Source organism: Gadus morhua, chromosome 18 (assembly GCF_902167405.1).
Source record: "Gadus morhua chromosome 18, gadMor3.0, whole genome shotgun sequence".
NCBI lineage: Eukaryota > Metazoa > Chordata > Actinopteri > Gadiformes > Gadidae > Gadus > Gadus morhua.
In genome coordinates, this window is record NC_044065.1 from 23,240,310 (window position 1) to 23,262,376 (window position 22,067).

The 22,067-nt window shown below is 44.9% G+C and overlaps 1 long non-coding RNA gene across 1 annotated transcript; it reads right to left on the reverse strand.

Annotated features, from left to right (window-relative positions):
* Nucleotides 1-1,349: 1,349 nt before the first annotated feature.
* On the reverse strand, nucleotides 1,350-18,457 carry LOC115531536 (uncharacterized). The gene is made up of 2 exons (XR_003973902.1): nucleotides 18,393-18,457; nucleotides 1,350-1,791 (listed from the first exon to the last, which is right to left on the reverse strand). It is a non-coding gene; the product is annotated as an uncharacterized LOC115531536 (long non-coding RNA).
* Between the last annotated feature and the right edge of the window lie 3,610 nt (nucleotides 18,458-22,067).

Here is a 22,067-nt window from a genome sequence, read left to right on the forward strand (position 1 = left end):
AACCTAACTCATCAATTGTTAAACAATGTCTTGGCCTCCGCCAACAAAAAAGGTTGATTGGTATTTGTGTCATTGAAGGTCAAAATGGTCATCGTCCCCAAGGGGAATTTGTTTGTTTCTCATCTTGGTCGTTTTTACCATTTAGTCAATCACTTCTATCCAAAGTGACTTGAAATCAAGTTTCTATCATCTACATGTCTTTTAAAGAGCAGGTAGAACTTGTGGCATCTTGCTGAAGGATGGATTGCTGAAGGTGGATTGGAGATTGAACCCAGAACGTTGGTAGCTGGGAATAGTGCGGTTAAACGAGCTATTGGAGCTATTATTTCAGTGTCATTTGTTAGGCAAGGCATAGCCATTTATCAGCTGTTAGTGATTGAAATGTGCTGTGAGAATATGGTTTGAGTTGACTACACCTAACTGATTTTAGAAGCAGGCAATTAGGATATCTCTTCCCTGATTGATTTGGTGAGGCCATCTCACCTGTCTATAATTAATAACACAGGAAAGGAGGGAAAGGGCGGGTACTTTTTTCAAGAGAGTCTGGCTGCAGATATCCACCCACACAAACTTCCGCTGCAGACATCCACGCACAGAAACATCCGCCAGCACACCGGAAATCAGAAAATAAAAAATAGAAAAAAAATAGATAAAAATCGGGCGTTACATAATGTGTTTACATAAATGAACGGGCGTTACGTAATGTGTTTACATATAGGAACGTACTAAATTACGGTATAAAATCGGATAAACGCTTCCGGTTTTGAACAGAAGACTTGACACTCGCTGTTGACTTTAAGCTGGAGTTTATGGCTCTTCTCTTTCTGTAAATACACACACCTTATTCAGAATTCTTATTCAGAATTCCCTCTGTGTTATACTGCAATCATCTCAATTTAATATGTGATAGGACACAAACTGATACTCGTATTGTAAAGCTGAAGGGCAATAGAGATTGAGGCTATATAATTATTTTAAATAGGCCTACAGCAACTATGTATGAGTGGACAGGAATAGTTAGAACAATTCCTCTATAGCTTCTCCTTTTCTGACATATTTATATTAGGTATAGTTATTTTATTTTCGGTTGTCTTAATATCATAAGGTTCGACTGCACTCCAACATATTTATCATATGTTATTTGCACTTTTGCATTCCTACATTCTTACTCTGAACCATCATTCATTTAATATCTGGCTCTAATTGTATATAATATTGTCTTACCTTGTGCTGCTGGACCACCTTATTTGCCCATTTTTAAACACGACAAACTCAAGTCTGTGTTTTAAATGACCTCTGTGTGCAACCAAAGTGAATAAGTAAAGTCATAAAAAAATCAAAACGTTCTAAACGTTTTAACACTTTATTCAGAAGCGCGTCATACACTCAACAGATAACCAAACTCAAAACCTCAACACACACACACACACACACACACACACACACACACACACACACACACACACACACACACACACACACACACACACACACACACACACACACACACACATCGCAATGTCAATGAGTGACCCAGTGACCCAGGAACATGGCGTTGACTTGAAGATCCTCCTCAGCTGCCATGTTAAGGAAGACATTTTCAAAGATGATTTACTGTTACGACAGACAATAAAGTTTTCTGAATCTGAATCCATGTCTTCCCGAAAATAAAAGGTGAAGAGCAGGGGATCCTTTTCTTCTTCATCATTTGACAAACGTATCCTTTGGACCTCCTGCTGTTCTGTTTCGTCCATTTTCTGGAACGAGGGCACTACCAATCGAGTGATGCATCTACAAAAGACAGAATTTTGTTTTTACAATTTATGTTGTAATTGTAGAAAAAATTAAGATCAAAGATGATAAATTCTCACAGTACAGCAAACTATTTAAAGGCCGGTAATTCAGTAGTGGTAGTAGTCTACACGAAACAGGCTGAACAATAGAAAAACGTAATATTTATTAGGGGTGTGCAGCAATTATTGTCCCTTCAGAGCATCAACTTTATCTATTATTGGCATATAATTAATGATGAGATATATTTCTACCTCATACATCTGTTTCTCTCTGTCAATATATGTTGTATGTTCTGTCCGAGCCCCAGCACCCTATTGACTGGGGGACAACAAACATTTAGAATCTGAGACAGGATAGTAGGCCATTATATAACAGTAATTCATTAACTTTTATCAGTTTTATTAAAATGTTCATCTCTTTTACCCCTTTTAACTGAACTGTGTTATGATCTCTTAGTTATAAACAGATTGTATGAACTAAACAGGCAGATCGAATATTTAAAGATCGATTTTGTCTATTGAATGATATCACAATTCTCAGCCACCGCAGCGGAGATGAACAGCTGATAGGTGGTGCAACTCTACTTAAAGTGGAACGAGCAGCGTCAATTCAATTCGTGCTCATTATTTTATTACAACTTTACTCTGTTTTTGACTACAGATGACTGTCAAAAGTCAACATCTTAAAAACGTTTACACTCGCTGTCCAGTTTTCACTAAGCTACCTACTATAGCTCAATAAACTCCCCACTGGAAGGGTTTCAGGATAAGTACGGCGGATAAAACTCGAGTAACTTTATGGACTTTTATTGCATTCACACAAACAATAAGCACCCACGCACTACGTAGCCTGACTACCAAGTTACGCTAGCCTCTCAAGTTGAGAATAACTGTTAGTTAGACAGATAAATAGATAGGTTGTAAACCTGCAACGAAAACACAAACACAAAACCCAGAATTAACCAATGAAATTATACAAACCTTCCCGTGACATTAATTCTTGATTTCAGTTACTAGCATGCTAGTTTATAATCACTCACCGGCAAGGCGTACTAGTCCTGACCATCAACTGATACTGATAAAATGCGACCTAAAGGCGTGGCCACCTGCGCACTGGGACTAATCGCGCATACACAGACACACAGTATGGAGATCAGGAAGGACAATAAACAAACCTGTAACCTGGTATAATTATAACATATATAAAATACAACATAAAATATGCCTGAATTTGGAATAAGGTGGTAAATGTTGGTACTTATTTCCTCAAATACCCTAGAACGTAATTATAACATCTATCACATCCAATATATAATAAAGTAACAGTAACACTTACTGGGAAGTTCTACACCTCCCACTTGGCCTACTGATTCTAGAATTCAAGTAGGCCACCATAACCAAAACAGTTAAACTTCTGAGTTCTCCCCATGAACGAATGTCACAACATGAATAACCATAGGTTCAAGGTAGTCTCAATGCCCATAAACATCACATTGTCCTTGATGACATTATGACCTCCTTCACCGAAACACACCACCAGCCTCCGGGAGGATGGTAGTGGGGGGGTCTTGATCCTTCACCGAAACACACCACCAGCCTCCGGGAGGATGGCAGTGGGGGGGTCTTGATCCTTCACCGAAACACACCACCAGCCTCCGGGAGGACAGTAGTGGGGGGGTCTTGATCCTCCACTGGAAGCAGAACCACCAACCTCCTAACGTCCCTGTGGAGGATGGTGGAGGGATAGTTCTGCACACCTCGGCTTTTCTTGGGCTGTCCACCGAAAACTGGACAGCTTTGACATGTTCTCACCCTCACATCTCGTACTACGCCCTTCACGTCGGGACACACCTCCACGACCCAACCAAGCCTGAACTGGCCCCTCAGCGCGTTCTGGTCAGCCAACCACAGCAGGTCTCCCGCTGCAACGTTTCTAGCAGGTGCGTGCCACTTCTGACGGATGTAGAGGCCCGGACCTGCCAGCTGGCTCCACCTCTTCCAGAACTTGTCGACCTCGATCTGGATTGCTCTCAGACGCACGACGGGGTAAGTAGGATACTCAAAGCCTCGGGAGTCCCCACTGGGTCCTGCGCGACCGAGGAGAAGAGAGTTGGGAGTGATGACTTCGACGGCCTCATCTTGTACCTGGGCTCTGGCACCAATTGGTCTCTCATTTGACAGGTTAGCAGCCAGGTACAGGAGGGTCTGGAACTCCAGCGCTGTCAGGTTACCTTCCTCGCCAACACTGCTTAACCCTCTCTTGAGTACACGGACAGCTGCCTCAGCTGCCCCATTCCGGTGGGGAGAGTCCGCCGGGTGAAGCACCCACATCCAGTCAGTTCCTACGGCTGCCGCCTTCTTCTGGACTTGATCTTTGTCGATGCTACTTAGGAACTCATACAACTCCTGTAATACTGGCCTGGCGCCCACAAAGTTGGTCCCTTGATCTGACCAGAGCTTTCTTGGGTGACCCCTGAGAGCCGTGAAGCGCTGGTATGCTTTCAGGAATCCTTCCGTCGACAGATCTTCCACAATGTCAGCATCTACTGCTCTCGAAGCCATACAGCTGAACACCACACCCCAGACTTTCATCTTTGTTCTACGCCTTATAGTAGCTTTAACGACATAGGGGCCGAAAAGGTCCAACGTTGTAAATTCGAAGGGTGCAGCTGGTTCAGTTCGTTCGAGGGGGAGCTCACTCATCACCTGTTTGCACATTCTCGCTTTGGCCTTCCGACTGTGGATACAGGAGTCAATGACATTTCTGACAATCCTTGGTCCCAGCACAACCCATGCTTTAGACCTCACCCGGAGGAGTGTGCCAGCAACACCTTCGTGGTTAGCTTCATGGGCCTCTCGTGTGAGAAGGGTGCTGATCCACGCATTGTAGGGGACCAGGGGCACACCGGTCTCTCCCTGGGTAATGGCCTGGACTCTACCATGGCATTTCAGGAGTCCTGAGACTTCCTCCCTGCTGACAACGAGCCTGTTTAGCGTCGTCACAGGAAACGTAACTCCCTCCTGGGCGGCTAGGCACCGGTCTTGGAATGCAGCTTTGCGTTCCTTTACTGTCAGTACCGCCTCCCACTTTGCTGGCATAGAGGCCCTGCCTACACGGGCCAACCACTTCTTCACAGCTCTGCGGACATAACCGACTACTCCACAGAGCTTAGTCAGAGAACTGCACCTTCTTGGATCCACTTGGTCTATGAGCCTGGCTCCCAACAGCATCTCCGTTTCCTTGGTCTCAATTGAGGTCAATTTCATCCCATTTTCTGAGGATGCTGGAGCACCGCTCACTCCATCTGTGACTATTGGACCTTCACCAACAGGACTTGCAGGGTTCAACCACTTCTTGGCTTGAGCTCTGGTGAGGACTGCCGAAAAGGCCTTTCTCTGGAGTTTGCTCACCATCTCCCTAGCATCAGCTGCCACTTCTGAAGCGGACTTCATGGGCCAATCCTCCACTGGGCCAGACAGGAACATGGGACCTTTCTGCCACACAGAGTCTTCATCCAGCAGTTCAGGAGAGAACCCCCTCGTAACTAGATCAGCGATGTTGTCAGTTACAGGCCCAGCCTTCTGAATCTCTCCGACTCGGTTCGCGAAGAACGTCTGGAATCCGTAGCTCTCTCTCTGGATGGCTCCCAGCACCGTTTGACTGTCAATGAAGTGGTACCACTTCTCCACATCCAATCGTCCATGCTTCGATACGTATGTTTTTAGACGTGAGGCAAAGACAGCCCCACAGACCTCAGCCTTGACCGCGTCACCTTTCTGGTCGAGGGGGGTTAACTTGGCTTTTGACTCTACCAGCCGGGTGACCACACCATGTGACGTCTCCCATCGCAAGTACAGTACAGCACCATAGGACTCACAGCTCCCGTCAGAAAACGTGATACCCCAGGGTTTACCCCTCCAGTCGGCGGGCGTGAGGCTTCTGTGGAACTTGATGCTACTCAGACGAGCGTACTCCTTAAACAGTTCAATTGCTTTTCCTCTGAGCTCGTCAGACAGAGGTTCATCCCAGGTATCTTTGGTAAGCTTGCCAGCTTCCTGGAAGGCTCTTCTCACAAGAATCACTCCTTTCTGTTTCACAGGTGTTGCTAGACCGATCGGGTCATACAGTCCGGCGATCTGGCTCAGTAGAACACGACGAGTCAGTGGGTTTGGTGTCTTTGCTTCCACTTCTTCTTCAGTGAGGTTAACCTCAGTTCTCATCTTCTTCTTCCTTTTGGAGAAGTTGATGGAGACCATCAAAAAGAGTTTGTCCTCTTGCACTAGGTAACCAACCCCCAGGGCTTTGTTATCTTCCTCCCTTAGCTGGTTGGGCAACACCAGAGTCACTGGCTTGGACCCTGTCCCGTCCCGCCTCCCACTCTGACCAGACCGGACCCAGGGTTTGAGGTAGAAGCCTCCTGCTTTCAGTATATTCTCCACTCCCTTTAGGATCTTGTCTAGACAGTCAGGGTCATTGTGGGATGTAAGGAGGTCATCAACGTAGGAGTCTTCCTCAATGACTCTTTTTTCCTCCTTCATATCAGAAAACTGGGGTAACTTCGCGGTCTCTCGCATGGCAACCTGCGCAATGCACCCCGCTGGTTTATCTCCCATGTTCACCCTCACGACAGCAAAATCCTCAATCTCATCTTCCGGTGAGTCTCTCCATAGGAACCGATGCACATGGACCTCTCGCTCCTCCAGCCATACCGAATTATACATCTTGGTGATGTCTCCGATGGCTGCATGTTCTCCTTCCCGGAATCTGAGGAGCACCCCTCTGATAGGGTTTAGGACGTCTGGGCCTTTGAGCAAAATGCCATTCATGCTCACCCCTCTGAACTCCTGGCTGCTATTCCAGACGAGGCGCACCGGTGTAGTCACTGAGTGGGGGTTTGGTGCGGTTAGGTGGCTCACCCACCACACTGCACCATCCCAGCTGTCCATCACATCCTTAGTGAGCTTAACAGCAGCTCCCCTGTCTACCATCTCGTGCACTTGCCTCATGTAAGCTTCTTTCCACACGGGGTCTTTCATCAGCCGCTTCTCAGCCCTCAGGAACGTTGCTTCCACAGCCCTTCGGTTGTTGGGAAGAGAGGCTGGGTTTTCCTTCCAGGGGTACTTCGCATCCCAGTGTGGCTGGTTGCTGTGGATGTCACTCTCTCTGAAGGTTAGACCTGCCCTTATTATCTCCAGCTCTTTCTCGTCAGCCAGGGTCATCTCCTTTCCTCCCGGTGGGCACTTTCCACAGCGACACCCTCCACAGGTAGGGTCACAGGCAGCACCGATGCTGTCCCATTTTGAACACTCAAGGACCTCTTTATTGCATGCTGCTGTCATTCGAACTTCCATACTGCACCCTCGTTCCAAATGGCTTCCTGGCCTTCCAACGAAGTGTTTTTCAACTTTGACAGCTACCATCCTCATGGAGTGTGCAAAGTGCGTCTCCGACTGCCATGTGGTCACCACCACTTCTTCGAAGAGGTTAGGATGCACACCACTCACTGTCTTGCCTAGAGGACCGTCCCACAACACCAGGTCGCCGACCCGTTGCAGTCTTTGTGGAGCTAATCGGCCTTCTCGAGCACTGATCAAAAGATCGATCTTCCCTTGGCGGGCCAGTTCTCCCGGTTCAGCTTCAGGGAAAAACTGCTCCAGCCGCTCCGAACTCACCACTCGATCCATTTTGGCGATGTCTTCCATCCCGTAGCAGATCATCTCGTGGAACCTCAAAGTTCCTCGTGAGGTCCACACCTTTATTGTTACGAGATACCTTTTTGTATCAACTCTCACCTTCATTGTGCCAACACCATATACGACAAGGGAGATTGGTTCACCGGTCAGTCTGAGTCTTTCAGCAGCTTGGTGCGTAATGTAATTAGTGTCAGAAGCGAGATCAATCAAGGCTCCAAGGCTGTCTCCTCTCTTTGCCGTGACAGGTAAAAGCATCATGAGGACTGGATGTTCTTTCAAGCCACTCTGTTCTATCGGATTCTTGCCAGAACACGCTCTCGACGTTGCCTTATTAGTACAGGCCCTGCGGACCGCCTCCAACTGGCGGGGAGTCAGTCTCAACTCGGCGAACACAGCCTCTTGCTCCTCTGTCGGACCACGAGGTCCCCTCTTTTCCTCTGCTTTGTTTTCCTTCTTAGCAGAATCCTTCATTGTTGGTGCCTTAGGGCAAAGGAAATAGTGGTGGTCTACCGGAATGTTGCCTATCTTACACTCCTCCTTACGACAGAGGAACCTTGGAGTGCAGTCACCATCGATCCCGTGAACATCCAGGCACTTTGTACACGCTTTTGCCTTCTTCACCTGAGCTTTCTTCTCCGACAGACTGGCCTTCCTGAAAGCTTTACAACGAAACAGTTTACCTCCATGTTCTTCATCGCCACACACGGCACATGGTATCTGCTTGGAGTCTCTTTTGACTTCACTCGCTGTAGTCTTAGTGAACGACTTCTTTTCTCTCCACCTGTCACCTGATTTCTCCCGGTAGCTTGGTCTCTCAGGAGCATTAGCAGGCCATGGCTTACTGGGAAGCAACTGTTCCAACCTCACGAGCAACGACTTTTGGTCTTCCAGGAACATCAAGAGACTGTCGAAACGGTTTCTTGGTAGGACGTTGTTAACAGGGTTTCTCACACACATGAGCCCCTCTCTTTTCATGACATCAGGGAGCTTGCTCTCTAAAGACCGAATCACCAGTTGATTCTGTATTGCGTCTTCGCACCCCAGGTCTGTGAGGTCCATTGCTGCCCTCTCCACTGCTAGGATCAATTCTAACGTCTCCCGTGGCTGGTGGTTCTTTACAGCAGGACGTGATTGTAGCTCCAAAACGATCTCTTCTGCCGTTTGTGCTTTATCACCATAACGGTTCTCTAATTCCCTAAAGATATCGATTGCATCTCTGCAACGCGATAGTCTGAGTTCACTTTTCACAGTCTCACCTATACTGTCTAGCAAGTGAAGTTTCTTGCATTCCCTTGACCCCGTAGGCTCCGCTTGCGCCTGGATGCTCTCCCATTCAGCCTTCCAGCGCCAATAGTCCCTCCTGTCCCCGGAGAACTTAGGCAAACTTATGGGTGTCAGCCTTATGTTTGGTCGGGCCCATTGAGAGCTGATATTCCCACCAACGTACGCACCAGGGCCACTATATGGCATGCTACTACCTTGCCCCATGCTGATATCGACTGCTGGAGAGGCACAAACACTCAACAGTTGTGGCGTGCTGGCAAGGGTTGGAGGTAGGGCAGAACTGACACCAAGTCCACCATCAGACCATCGCGACTGCAGAGTGGGCTGTAATGTCTGTTGGGTAAAAGTGATGTTACCTGCAGCTGTAAGGCTGTCGCTAGCTGTTGCGACATGCCCACCGACCGCACCATCACCTGCCACATCTTCATCCTCTTCCTCTTCACCTCCGTCACCGTCGCCACCGTCATTTTGTTCTGTACAGTTCCTCTTCATAACCTCATTGTCCCGTTGGCAGGTCCACTCATCCATCAGTTGCTCCTTGTCCTCTCTCAATGATAAAAGGAGCATCCATTTGTCCTTTCCATGCGGTCGATAGTCTCTCCAAGCGTACACAGCCTCTCTGAGTTCATCGAGTTTCCTATCCAATTTACCATTGTAGACCCCTCGCTGCGTCCATGGCACTACTATACTTTTCCCGAGCGCCTCAGCCTGATCAAAGGCAGACTTGAACTGTGTTACGAGAGCATCTATGTCCGGCGCTGCATACTTGGACCACAGCATTTCCATGATCTTGCCCTCAGTTTCAAGGAACCTTTGCTCACTGGCATCTCTCTTCTCCAGGGCGTCCCGCGACTCACTGTCGTCACCTGTAGGGTCTATCTGGCTCTGTGCGTCGATATATTCATTACCGACATCGAGGAGTTTGTCATAATCATCCTTCAATCTCGCCAACTCTTCTGATTACTCAACTTCACGTAAACGACCAGCACTAACATCAAGGCGGTTTATTCTTGTTGTAAAGTTTCTTTGCGCATGTGAGCGCCTCCGCTTTAGGCTCTCTAGATCTGGCTTGTCATCCGCCATTTTGGCTTCTCTAGGTGAACAGAATCACTAAAATCACCTTTTAGCGAAAGGACTCATTTAAAGGACTCGTCCAAAAGATTCGTTCGAAACGAACGACTCGTCCAAAAGATTTGTTCGAAACGAATTACTCGTCCAAAAGATTCGTTCAAAACGAACGACTCGTCCGCGAACGACACAGACGTCTTCCCGCGAACGACAGGCGTCTTTCCCCGGTTGCTATGGCTGGTAGCGGCGTTGTTAACAAAGTCACTTTATTCCTTCTGCGGCTTTAATATCATCCACACAGCCTTACTCACGGTTGTGGAAGTTCTTCAGCCCTTTAACGGCCCCGTTAGCTCTTGGCTTCGGCTCCTCCGTTATAGTGGCGTTACTGACTCCGGGTCTCCGCTCCCGGCGCCGGTCATCAACGATGGCTTCTCCGCTCGGGGCCCGTGCAATCTCCGGCACGGCTCCGACGACGGTTTACAACTGTCCAGTTTTCACTAAGCTACCTATAATAGCTCAATAAACTCCCCACTGGAAGGGTTTCAGGATAAGTACGGCGGATACAACTCGAGTAACTTTATGGACTTTTATTGCACTCACACAAACAATAAGCACCCACGCACTACGTAGCCTGACTACCAAGTTACGCTAGCCTCTCAAGTTGAAAATAACTGTTAGTTAGACAGATAAATAGATAGGTTGTATATGAAGGTATTATTGTAGCAAAAGTCTTTAGCACCTGTAACTGCAGAATTTGAATGCGTACACTAAAGTCACAGTAAATTTGAAGTCGTATATATTTATTTTGCATGTGTACTCTAAAGTCACAAATGTGTAACAGTACATTTGTAGTCGTAAAAAAAATAAATATATTTTTTATACCATTGTAAACACAAAATAGGGTCTACGAGTACGCTAATCTGTGTTACAGGTGCACAAATCCTTTTGCTACAATTATTGCAGCGCAGTTGGTGCAAAACACATTCGCACACCCGTGTTTCACAATCTGAGAACATGCCCAAAAGGTGTGCATTCGTAAACCCAAATTTGAACAAATGCATCAGAAGTTGCACATCTGTGAACGCTATGTTAATTCAGCATTTTAATGAGCGAGCACAAAACCATTTTACAACTGCTCGAATCTGCTCCTGCAAGTCTCAGCTGTGGGGTTTTTTGCAGGTTGTTTTGCAACACCCCTAGGTGGTAAATGTGTAGCAAAAGTATTCGTATCCGTAGATGACAGAGCGTCCGTGAGCGGGACAAAATAGTCCCGCCCATAATTTCCTAATCCAATGAAAATCGCCGGCAGGGATGCATTTCTCAAATTACAGTGACGGCTGGTGGTGATTTTGGGTGGGTGGGCTAAAGAATGCATTACATTTATCAATACTTCACAGGGCTCCAGACGCCATGAGGTCACCTTTATATCTCTGTTCATAACTTTCATATAATGTGAATGATTTTTAAACAAGATTAAGGTGTAGAGAAAGGCATGTCTTTATTTGAAGCACAATTATAAATAGAAGAAAAATAAGGTGTTTAAAGTGCTTCACTGAGCTGAAATTGAACATTTCGAACTAAACCATTAAGCAAAATAAAACTTTTTTTGTGCTTAAAGTATTACACAATTAAAATGTTGACTGGTCGCCCTTTGCGCAAAATGCGGCTGTAGACGATCACACACTCTTTGGTAGAGACGTCTGTGTCGCCGTCAATCATGAAGGACATGTAGGCCTATGTGGCGTTTCCGACGTCCGCAGCTGTCTTTTGCTTTAAGGTGTCGCCCATTAGGCCTACTGCAATGAATTGTGCACATGCCATCTCATTGCTATACGTCGGGTTGATCTTTAATCCATTTCTCTTCATGAGAATAATTTCGGATTTAAATTGAGAATGGCAACTCCTCTTTGGCAATGTTGTATGCAACATTAAATGAGATCATTTCCGATTCCTTAGAGAACCTTATTGTTACTGCCTGTCGCTGAAATGCAGCTTGGAGAGGGGCCACTTTCTCTACACACTTGTCACGTCATGTTGGGTTATTTAGACAGCTTTTTAAATGTTTCGATACGAAACGTAGTTGACCCGCTTACAAATGCACTATTACCGGCCATATTCTGACCGCACTCCTGACATTAATTCTGTACATCGTTTGGTTGATGTGTCCCCAATCTTTTCACTTCCAATTTTTCCTCCAAAGACATTAAACAAAACCGATTAGAAAGTAAATAATCCACTTCATTCATTTTCATGCTAACTCCCGCCATACTGCACTTGCGCTACTGTGCTGTGCTGTGATTAGTCGAAGGTCACTGTACTACTGTAGCTACCTACTGTGCTAGGTCAGCCTTTGGGCTAAACTAATTTAGCCCAAATGGGAAGCATATGAAGGGGGCGTGTCAGGGCACCTGTCACGCCCAAACGTCAATGGAAGCTTACGCTACTGCGCTTGGGCTGAATACATTTAGCCCATTCACAGGAAAAAAACGAAGATATATATATCCTGGGTTTTTCTGTCACTTTTTGGTGCTGTTGCTCCTTTAGGTTCTACCAACATTTAAAACAAAATGTTCTAAGTTTTTAATAATAATTTTTTTATTTTCACTGTAAGAGGGCTTAGCCCTGTTAGCCCATTTATTCCAGCCGTCCCTGACTGGGACCCATCGCGTGCCAGCCATGGAGCTATAAAGATTGGGGGGAATTCACTTGAACTAAGTCATTTCATTTAACATAATGTAGGATACCCATCTCCGTTCAGTAGGAAGCCCTCTTCACTTCTCCAGAAAGAAACGTATCCCGCGCTGGGTATGCTGCGATCTTTATAGCTCCATGACTGGCACACAGTGGGTCCCAGTGTAATTTGAGAAATGCATCCCTGCCGGCGATTTTCATTGGATTAGGAAATTATGGGCGGGACTATTTTGTCCCGCTCACGGACGCTCTGTCATCTACGGATACGAATACTTTTGCTACACATTTACCACCTAGGGGTGTTGCAAAACAACCTGCAAAAAACCCCACAGCTGAGACTTGCAGGAGCAGATTCGAGCAGTTGTAAAATGGTTTTGTGCTCGCTCATTAAAATGCTGAATTAACATAGCGTTGATAGATGTGCAACTTCTGATGCATTTGTTCAAATTTGGGTTTACGAATGCACACCTTTTGGCAGGGGTGGACTGGCCATCTGGCATACCGGGCATCGTCCCGGTGGGCCGTTGACCCAATGTGGGCCGGTCCGGTCCGCTATGTTTTCTTTTTTCCTCTCTCTCTAAATTCCCTCCAATTGGGCTGGCCAATGGGCTACAGAGAGCTAGCAGTGTGTTGCCAGCATCGACGCATATTATTGGTCTATGTTTGTCATTGTCAATCAATCATGGGCTGACTGGCTCAGAGAGCCCTGACAGTGCTGTCAATCACAACACAAACCAGGGTGGGCGGGACCTCATGGCATGGGCCGGAGTCGCGGGAGCCGGTACGGAGCTGAAAACGCCCGGGTGGTGCTGAAAAACCTCTGGAGATGGAAGTTAAATGTTCAAAATTGACAGACCTATTTGGTGCCGGGGTCCACACCCCAGCAGGTGCTGCTGCGCCAGGAGACGAGCGAGTGGAGGCATATATGCTAAGTAACGTTAGCCTGGGGCTAGCTAGGCTACATTTTGAGACATGTCCAAAACAAAGTAGAAAACGTTTTTACATTGAATGTGATGTGACCTAATTAACTGCATACTTGCGACAACATATTAGCCCAGAGTTGAAGGGCTGTGATTGTTGGTAGTTGTGGTTGATTTTGTTTAAATAGGCCGAATTGTGATATTATGGGTTATTATTGTTCAGATGATTTGGCTAAGCTAGCTAACAGCTGCTAACGTTAGCAGTCTCTTGTTGCCATAGCAACAGTAAACATTGACATGGACTAATGAGCTGTAAATAGAGATGCAGAATCAAGCTGTATTGTAAATACAGATGTGACACTTTGAATTTTAGCACAAAATACAAGTAAACCTATTGGAAATAATTAGTTTAATTTGCAATATTTGCCATTGAATTTATTGTAATCTTTCAATTAATTTATTGTTTACTGAGGTGATGACTATTTCGAGAGGAATGCAATATGTATGTTGAAAGGTTTATGTGAAGAAACTATATGTGTGATAAAATGACAATTGGTTATTCATAAATGTCTCTTTATATTCTCTGCTACCATCATCTCCTGTCAAACAGGTTTTCCTCACCTGCTAGAAGTTATTCTAGAGAGAGAGAGAGAGAGAGAGAGAGAGAGAGAGAGAGAGAGAGAGAGAGAGAGAGAGAGAGAGAGAGAGAGAGAGAGGTTTGATTATGATTATTTCCTGGTTGAAGATTTTCACATTGATTTTAATTTCAAACATTTGCATATCTTTTAAGTTAAATTAACAGTCATGCAGGTAGGCCGAATTACAGGTCTGAATAGATATGCATTCTCATATACATGTGTGTGCACATGTATACATACATGTGCACATACACGTGTATGAGAATATGAGAAAAAAAATTAAATTCTCTATTTATGGTTTCATAATGACTGAGTCACCGTTAAAACAAATTGGTTTCAGCTCTAATGCTGTTACTGTCTGTAATATGTTTCTATTTAGATTATTTGTCAGGAGATTTTGTTATTATTGTCCGAGTCTGGTTTTAACTAATGCTGGGCTTACACCAAACGATTTTCACAGTCACAGACTAATAACTGCAAGAGAGGATTTTGCGTTGGATCATGTGTGATATTTAACAAGGGTTTTGTAGTAGATATGGCGGGTGGAGATGCAGCAACCACAGGATGTCTGTTAACTTCCTGTTCGGGTTTCACAACTTTCTTGTCAGCAGCACAAGAAACACAAACTTGAAAAACAAAAAACTGCACTATTATTCGGATATACAGGGTTCTTCCCGTTCGTTTCGTCCCACCCCTAGTGCTAATAATGTAGTGGGCTGGTCTGGAGAGAAAATGCCAGGGCTGAATTTTTCTCCCAGTCCACCCCTGGGCTGGTCTGGAGAGAAAATGCCAGGGCTGAATTTTTCTCCCAGTCCACCCCTGCCTTTTGGGCATGGTCTCAGATTATGAAACACGGGTGTGCGAATGTGTTTTGCACCAACTGCGCTGCAATAATTGTAGCAAAAGGATTTATGCACCTGTAACACAGATTAGCGTACTCGTAGACCCTATTTTGTGTTTACAATGGTATAAAAAAAAAATATATTTTTTTTTACGACTACAAATGTACTGTTACACATTTGTGACTTTAGAGTACACATGCAAAATAAATATATACGACTTCAAATTTACTGTGACTTTAGTGTGCGCATTCAAATTCTGCAGTTACAGGTGCTAAAGACTTTTGCTACAATAATACCTTCATAGTTGTAAACCTGCGACGAAAACACAAACACAAAACCCAGAATTAACCAATGAAATTATACAAACATTCCCGTGACATTAATTCTTGATTTCAGTTACTAGCATGCTAGTTTATAATCACTCACCGGCAAGGCGTACTAGTCCTGACCATCAACTGATACTGATAAAATGCGACCTAAAGGCGTGGCCACCTGCGCACTGGGACTAATCGCGCATACACAGACACAGTATGGAGATCAGGAAGGACAATAAACAAACCTGTAACCTGGTATAATTAAAACATATATAAAATACAACATAAAATATGCCTGAATTCAGAATAAGGTGGTAAATGTTGGTACTTATTTCCTCAAATACCCTAGAACGTAATTATAGCATCTATCACATCCAATATATAATAAAGTAACAGTAACACTTACTGGGAAGTTCTACACTCGCAACACATCTACAAATCTGTAAAATCGTTTAATAAGACCGACTATAGGCTACACAACGTTTACAAAAGACATTTGCCTATCTTGCAAAAAGGAAACCTAGCTAGCGTTAGCCACCGTCAGTGTGGATTAAAACAACAAATGCTTCATATTGGTCTAACGTTCGGTTATTTGTTTGATGAAAAAAATCTAAACTTAATGGGCCGATTGCTCTGTCGCTAGCTTAGCCACTTTTTAGAGTTTAACACGGGTTTAAACTCGTCGTGACGCAAGAATTGCGTCACCATTGCTGTGTCATATGTATTATGTGGTTTAAGCTGCAGCTGCGTTCTACCTTGATCTCAATTGCTGTGTCTTCAGAGAAATTCACATCAGACACTAGAGGGCGAATTTTGTGCGTGTTAAGGTACGGCCACACCAAACGTGTTACCCGCGTACCTCGCGTATAAAATCGTCAATTTTTCCATAGGGAACCATTGGTTTACGCGTGTATGAGACGCGTACACGCGTTACATGCGATAAAGCAACATTTTACCCGCGTTAGCCGCGTATATTTACGCGCGTATATTTACGCGCGTATATATACGCGCGTATATATACGCGAGTACGTTTCAAGAGTTCAAAAAATTGAACTTTTTACGCTCATACGCATGACGATTAGCCGCGTTGCCCAATCAGCGTTGAGCTTGACCCGACGTCACTGGCAGAGAGTAGTGAGCTTGGACAGAGGCATACGGCCGACATCTTTCTTTATTCTGTGTGGAAATAGTAACATAGTTACGCCATTAAATGCTTTTATGGAAACATTTTTAGCGAGAAATGTGCATTTTACTTTCGTAATGTTCGCTTGGTGAATGTGAAGGATGTTTGGTTTGATAGTTATGACGAAGAGGGAACGCTCCGTTCACTTGCATGGACAGAGTCTCTGGTTACTAAGCAACCTCAACGTCTTGGCGGACTATATATCTGCTGATCAACAGTACGAATGCTGGAAACACACCAGACACACCATGTGAAGTTATTTAACCCGATTATTGTTATTTATATCCGAGATTATTTAATCTAACCCGATCTAAACTCTATCACCCAAACACGGCGGCGTTTGGGTTTCCTACCTCGGACTCCAGCGCAGCCACGGCCGACAACTTTCTTTATTCTGGTTGGAAATAGTAACATAGTTACGCCATTAAATGCATTTATGGAAACATTTTTAGCGAGAAATGTGCATTTTACTTTCGTAATGTTCGCTCGGTGAATGTGAAGGATGTTTGGTTTGATAGTTATGACGAAGAGGGAACGCTCCGTTCACTTGCATGGACATGGACTCATCTAGGCGCGTTAGGAGCGTAGGCGCGTTAGGAGCGTATGCGTAGGACCATTTTGACACAAAATGGTCAAGCAACATTTTAGGTGCGTTACGCGTGTAAATCTTTACGCGGGTACGCGTCTGGTGTGTTCGTACCTTTACCCTACATGCCCACTGCACCGTCAGTCAACGGACGTGGGAAGGCGTGGCTGACGGATGGGGGAGTAGTCTTTGCAGAGGCATCCGTCAGCCAATCAAATCGCTTCGCCGGGTTCTTCCCGCTTCTTCCTGCTTGTTGCGATGCAAGATGACCCGCTTTCCCGCTTTCCAGTATCGTCAGAGCCCGAGTCGCGTCACAGTGCTTAGATTTGCATACGCGATCTGATTGGATGACGGATCCGTCGCTGCCGAAAAAGTTGAAAATTGTTCAACTTTTTGAGGGAGCCGAAGGCTCCAACGGAACGGACGGATCCACAATGCATTGCGCGTCCGTCCCCATTCAAAGTCAATGGGGATCAGTCAACGGACGGAGGTAGTGGGCACGAGGCGTTAGTCTAATCTCGCAACTGACGTGGTTTTAGAGGAGACTAAACCAGTTTGCAGGATGAAACAAGGCTCCATCATAACCAACACACACACAGAATTATTTTTAGGAATAATAGGTATGATACATTTACACTTATAACACCAGGTAGGCCTTCAGTACAATACAGGCTACAATATAGGAGTTGCTTAAAGTGCCCAACTAAAACTCTACAAAGAACAGATTATTTGTATGTAAAAAAAAATAATTAACGCACAGAGGATCGTACCATTCAACGAAACATAAAAACGTCAATGCTTAACTAAAATGGTCCTAACTCTCCTTCTCCGAGAATTGAAAGGCGTGACATTACCCTAATTACTCGCATAGGCCTATTAGTTTGTCTTCAATTAATTAAGTAAACACGTTTGCATACACACACCAAGAGAAAACAATGACAAGTAATTGATTGATGTAGGTGAGGGCAGATTTCAGACTCAGATTTCCACAAAAAGTAGCCTAGACTATTTCATAATATACGTCAACATTATTGGCGTTTTTATTATATTAAAGTTATTTTTACATTCCCTTTAAGTTTTTGTGGGTAATTATAGCACAAAATGCATCGGTTTAAACTGGTTTCCAAGCAGTTTAAACCGAGTCAGCTAGGAATCAGCTGATCCTGTACGAGTCGTTACACAGCAATCACGTTCAACCTCGTGCGCAGCTGCGTGTTAAACTCCAAAACCTCAGTTTTAAGGAGTACGGTTTTAAAGCGCAGCACAGCTCGCGCAATGCTAACTGACAGAGCAATCGGCCCAATGAAACGAATAGATCGGTAAAGAAATACAAGTCTCGTTCATTTATAATTGTATCGCTGTTTTGAATAGTCACCTACCATTACCTCCTAAGTGCAGCTGAGCTGAACGTGTCACATAATAGCTTCGTGCAGTCCCTTTCGCATGTTGGCAATAGAATTTGCAACACGCGCTTGTGCAGTGCAAAACGACATTTAAAAAACATTGCAATTTCCGGTGTGGTGGATGTTTCTGTGGGTGGATGTCTGCAGCGGAAGTTCGTGTGGGTTGATGTCTGCAGCCAGACCCCTCTCACTTTTTTGGGTTGTTTTATTCCTAAATCTATCTCTCTTTACAACTAAAGAATTAAACAGCACCTTTTAAATGGTCCTATGTCGGACTTTGTGTGTGTCGACGGCTTCTGTGCTCCTCTGTTTGTGGCCAATGAATGGAGACATGTAGCCTGGGCCATGCTAATAATCTAGTAGGGAGCTAACTACTTTAGCCTGGGTCATGCCACAAGCTAGTAGGGAGCTAAGTACTATGGCCTTGGCAATGTACATAAGCTAGCACAACTATAGCCTGGAACAAGTTCGTAAGCTAGCAGGGAGCTTACTACTGTAGCCTGGATCACGATCATGAGCTAGCAGGGAGCTAACTACTGTAGCCTTGGCCATGTTCATAAGCTAGATGGTAGCTAAATACTGTAGCGTTGGTCATGTTCATAAGCTAGATGGTAGCTTAATACTATCGCCTGGGTCATGTTAATAAGCTAGATGGTAGCTAAATACTGTAGCCTGGGGCAGGCAACAAGGTGTGTGTAGAGAAGGAGAGTGGCGGGAAGAAGAAGCCGACCACATCAAAGGTCCACCCGGCACCCCAGGGGGCGGTGTTGTGTGGATGGTGATGCAAGAGCACCTCAGGGGGGATGAGGGGGAATTAATCATTTCAGAGACTTCATGAATCAGATCATAACGTTCTAAGGTGGGTGTTTGTTATTAAAGATCTGCATCATAACCGATGAGCTGTGAGACAGGATGTTTCATCATCCGTCACTTAGAGACTGGGATTTAATTTCCACTTTGAGTTGGTTGGATGGCAAAGAGCTCCTGGAGGTTGGATTCTCCTCAGGCTGTCAGACCTTCAGGGCCGTTCAGCTGGGCACACCGTCAGACGCCTCTCTCAGGAGAACATCCCTTCACTCATTCAATACAATAAACACACCAAGCCAAACAACAATGAGAGCATGAAGACACCTCCTTCAATATCAACAGTCAAGATACCACAGACAAAGTAGTCCTGTTAAACACACAAACCTTCCGGAGGCTAAAAGACTCCTGTCCAACAGACTACAGACACATTCATCTCTTCAACTGCCTTCACAAAACAAGATTAGAAACATGTTCATCCCAGACGTGCATAAACTGAATTCAACACATGTAAAAAACAATAAACCAACCGATATATTACGGCCCAGAAGCAAAGAACAAACAGTTTTGTCTTGAACCCAAAATCCACCAAGAATCAGAGACCAACCCTAACCCTGACCCCTGATTCTAACCCTGACCCTAACACTGACCCTAGCACGGACCCTGACCGTAACCCTGACCCTAACACTGACCATAACACTGACCCTAACATTGACCCTAACACTGACCCTAACATTGACCCTAACCCTGATCCTAACATTGAACCGACACCGACCCTAACCCTGATCCTCACATTGACCCTGACCCTAACATTGACCCTAACACTGACCCTAAAACTGACCCTAACACTGACCCCTGACCCTAACCCTGACACTGACCGTTACAATGACCCTGACCCTAACACTGACCCTTACCCCTGACCCTACAACCCGGTATCACGCGATTGCGTGCTCATGCGCCAGAACGTTAATCTATTGAAGCGTGTTCCAGAGCCCGATAGTCCGACTTTTCTCGTGCTACACAGAACGAAATGTAAACCAATGCATTCTGAATGGGAGTGTTCTCAGACAATTAACGTGCTCCACAAAACGGTACGACAGAGAGAAAGAGAGAGAGGGAGGGACAGAGAGAGAGAGAGAGAGAGAGAGAGAGAGAGAGAGAGAGAGAGAGAGAGAGAGAGAGAGAGAGAGAGAGAGAGAGAGGCTTCAGAAAGGGTGTGCGCAGATAGTAGTGCACCCTAGTTATGTTTATGCCAAAACCACAAATGCGATATATATATATATATATACATAGGCCTATTGCCTAATTATGTATATTGCCTATATATATATAGGCTATATATATAATCAGGCTATAATTATATTATTTAGCGTGTAATGAGACAATCTTTAGCCAAATTGTCGAAGATGCCCGAGAATCTCCGGAGATATCAGCATGGGAAATCGGCGCATCAGACCCATGAACCTGTAAAGAAAGACGTAATCTCAAGCGGGAGAGAACGTTTGCGGTGCTGGTTTGTGTCACGTAAGTACAAGGATCTCATGTCTCATGCATTCGGCGTGAGACACACGCAATTCAACCCATGCACACGCTCGAACCTCACGAAAATACGTGACACTGTCACGTTATTTAATCTATTGAAACGTGATCAGGGACACGTAGGCCTATTTTCTAAATTTTGTATTTCAATTGGAAGTAGGCTATTTGTCGTGTCACTAAGCACGACTTCCAAACTAAGGCTCTGTCCCGGAGCGTTCTCCCTAATGTCCCTTATGGAGCTCCGTATCATTAATTGTTGAAAATTGTCTGTGATAACTAACAAATGACAGCTTTTGGCCACCCGTTTCTACTTAAAATTGTCTGTGATAATTAACAATATGACAGCTTTTGGCCACCCGTTTCAACTTTCACCTTTGATACTGAGAAATTGTGACAATACACGAATATATTAAATGCAGGAGCGCTGCTCTGTAGGCAAACAGCGAAGGAAAAAAGGGTAGCTGCTTCATCTGTTCTTTTTAGAATTGTATGTCTTGATGTTTATTTTATCTAGCCATCTATTCTCTTGTTTTTGGCTATGTGAATAAACGTCCACGTCGATGCCTCGCAAGTCCAGTGTCGCGAGCGGACGTTGCCATGACATCTAGAAATCATACCGTATTTAATGGGTTGTAGTGAGTGTAACATAATTCACCTACAGTATTTTGTTATGTGTTGTTCTTTCAATTGTGTTAGGCATGTCGTTTACTGTCTTGGTGGTTCAGGGATCGCTGTCCCTTTAAGGATTACGAGCGTCTCATGACGTCAGAGCCCATGCGGGATTTGTTTACTTGCAGCACGTTTTGATTTCCTGTTTCTCTCTTACTAAATAAACGATTCACACAACTGTGTGCTCAACGTGCGAAATTGTATCTCTCACTTATTGCAATTTCCACAGGGTTATCGTGTAGGGGTTGATTATAACTCGTGAATAATATTGTTTAGACCACGGTCTGGGGGAATACTCGTATTCTGATTGGCTGCAGTGCGTGCATTAATTAAGCAATAGATCACGCCAGGCTGTGGTATGTGCTCATTATACCACTGTTAAGGGGCGTTGTCTGGCCCCGACGCGCAGCGGAGGGCCGGCGACCCCCTTCACAGTGGTATTGGTATAATGAGCACATGCCACTGACTGAAGTGATCTATTGCTTTTATACAACGGTTACTATTATGGCGAAACGAAAGTCATAGACACACTACATTTAAAAAGAAACCAAGAAAGTCAAAATAGCCGTTTAATTAAAGAATACAAAAAAGTAGTCCCTCCTGGCTGCCGCTATGCATCGACGGTCGCTATGCAACACA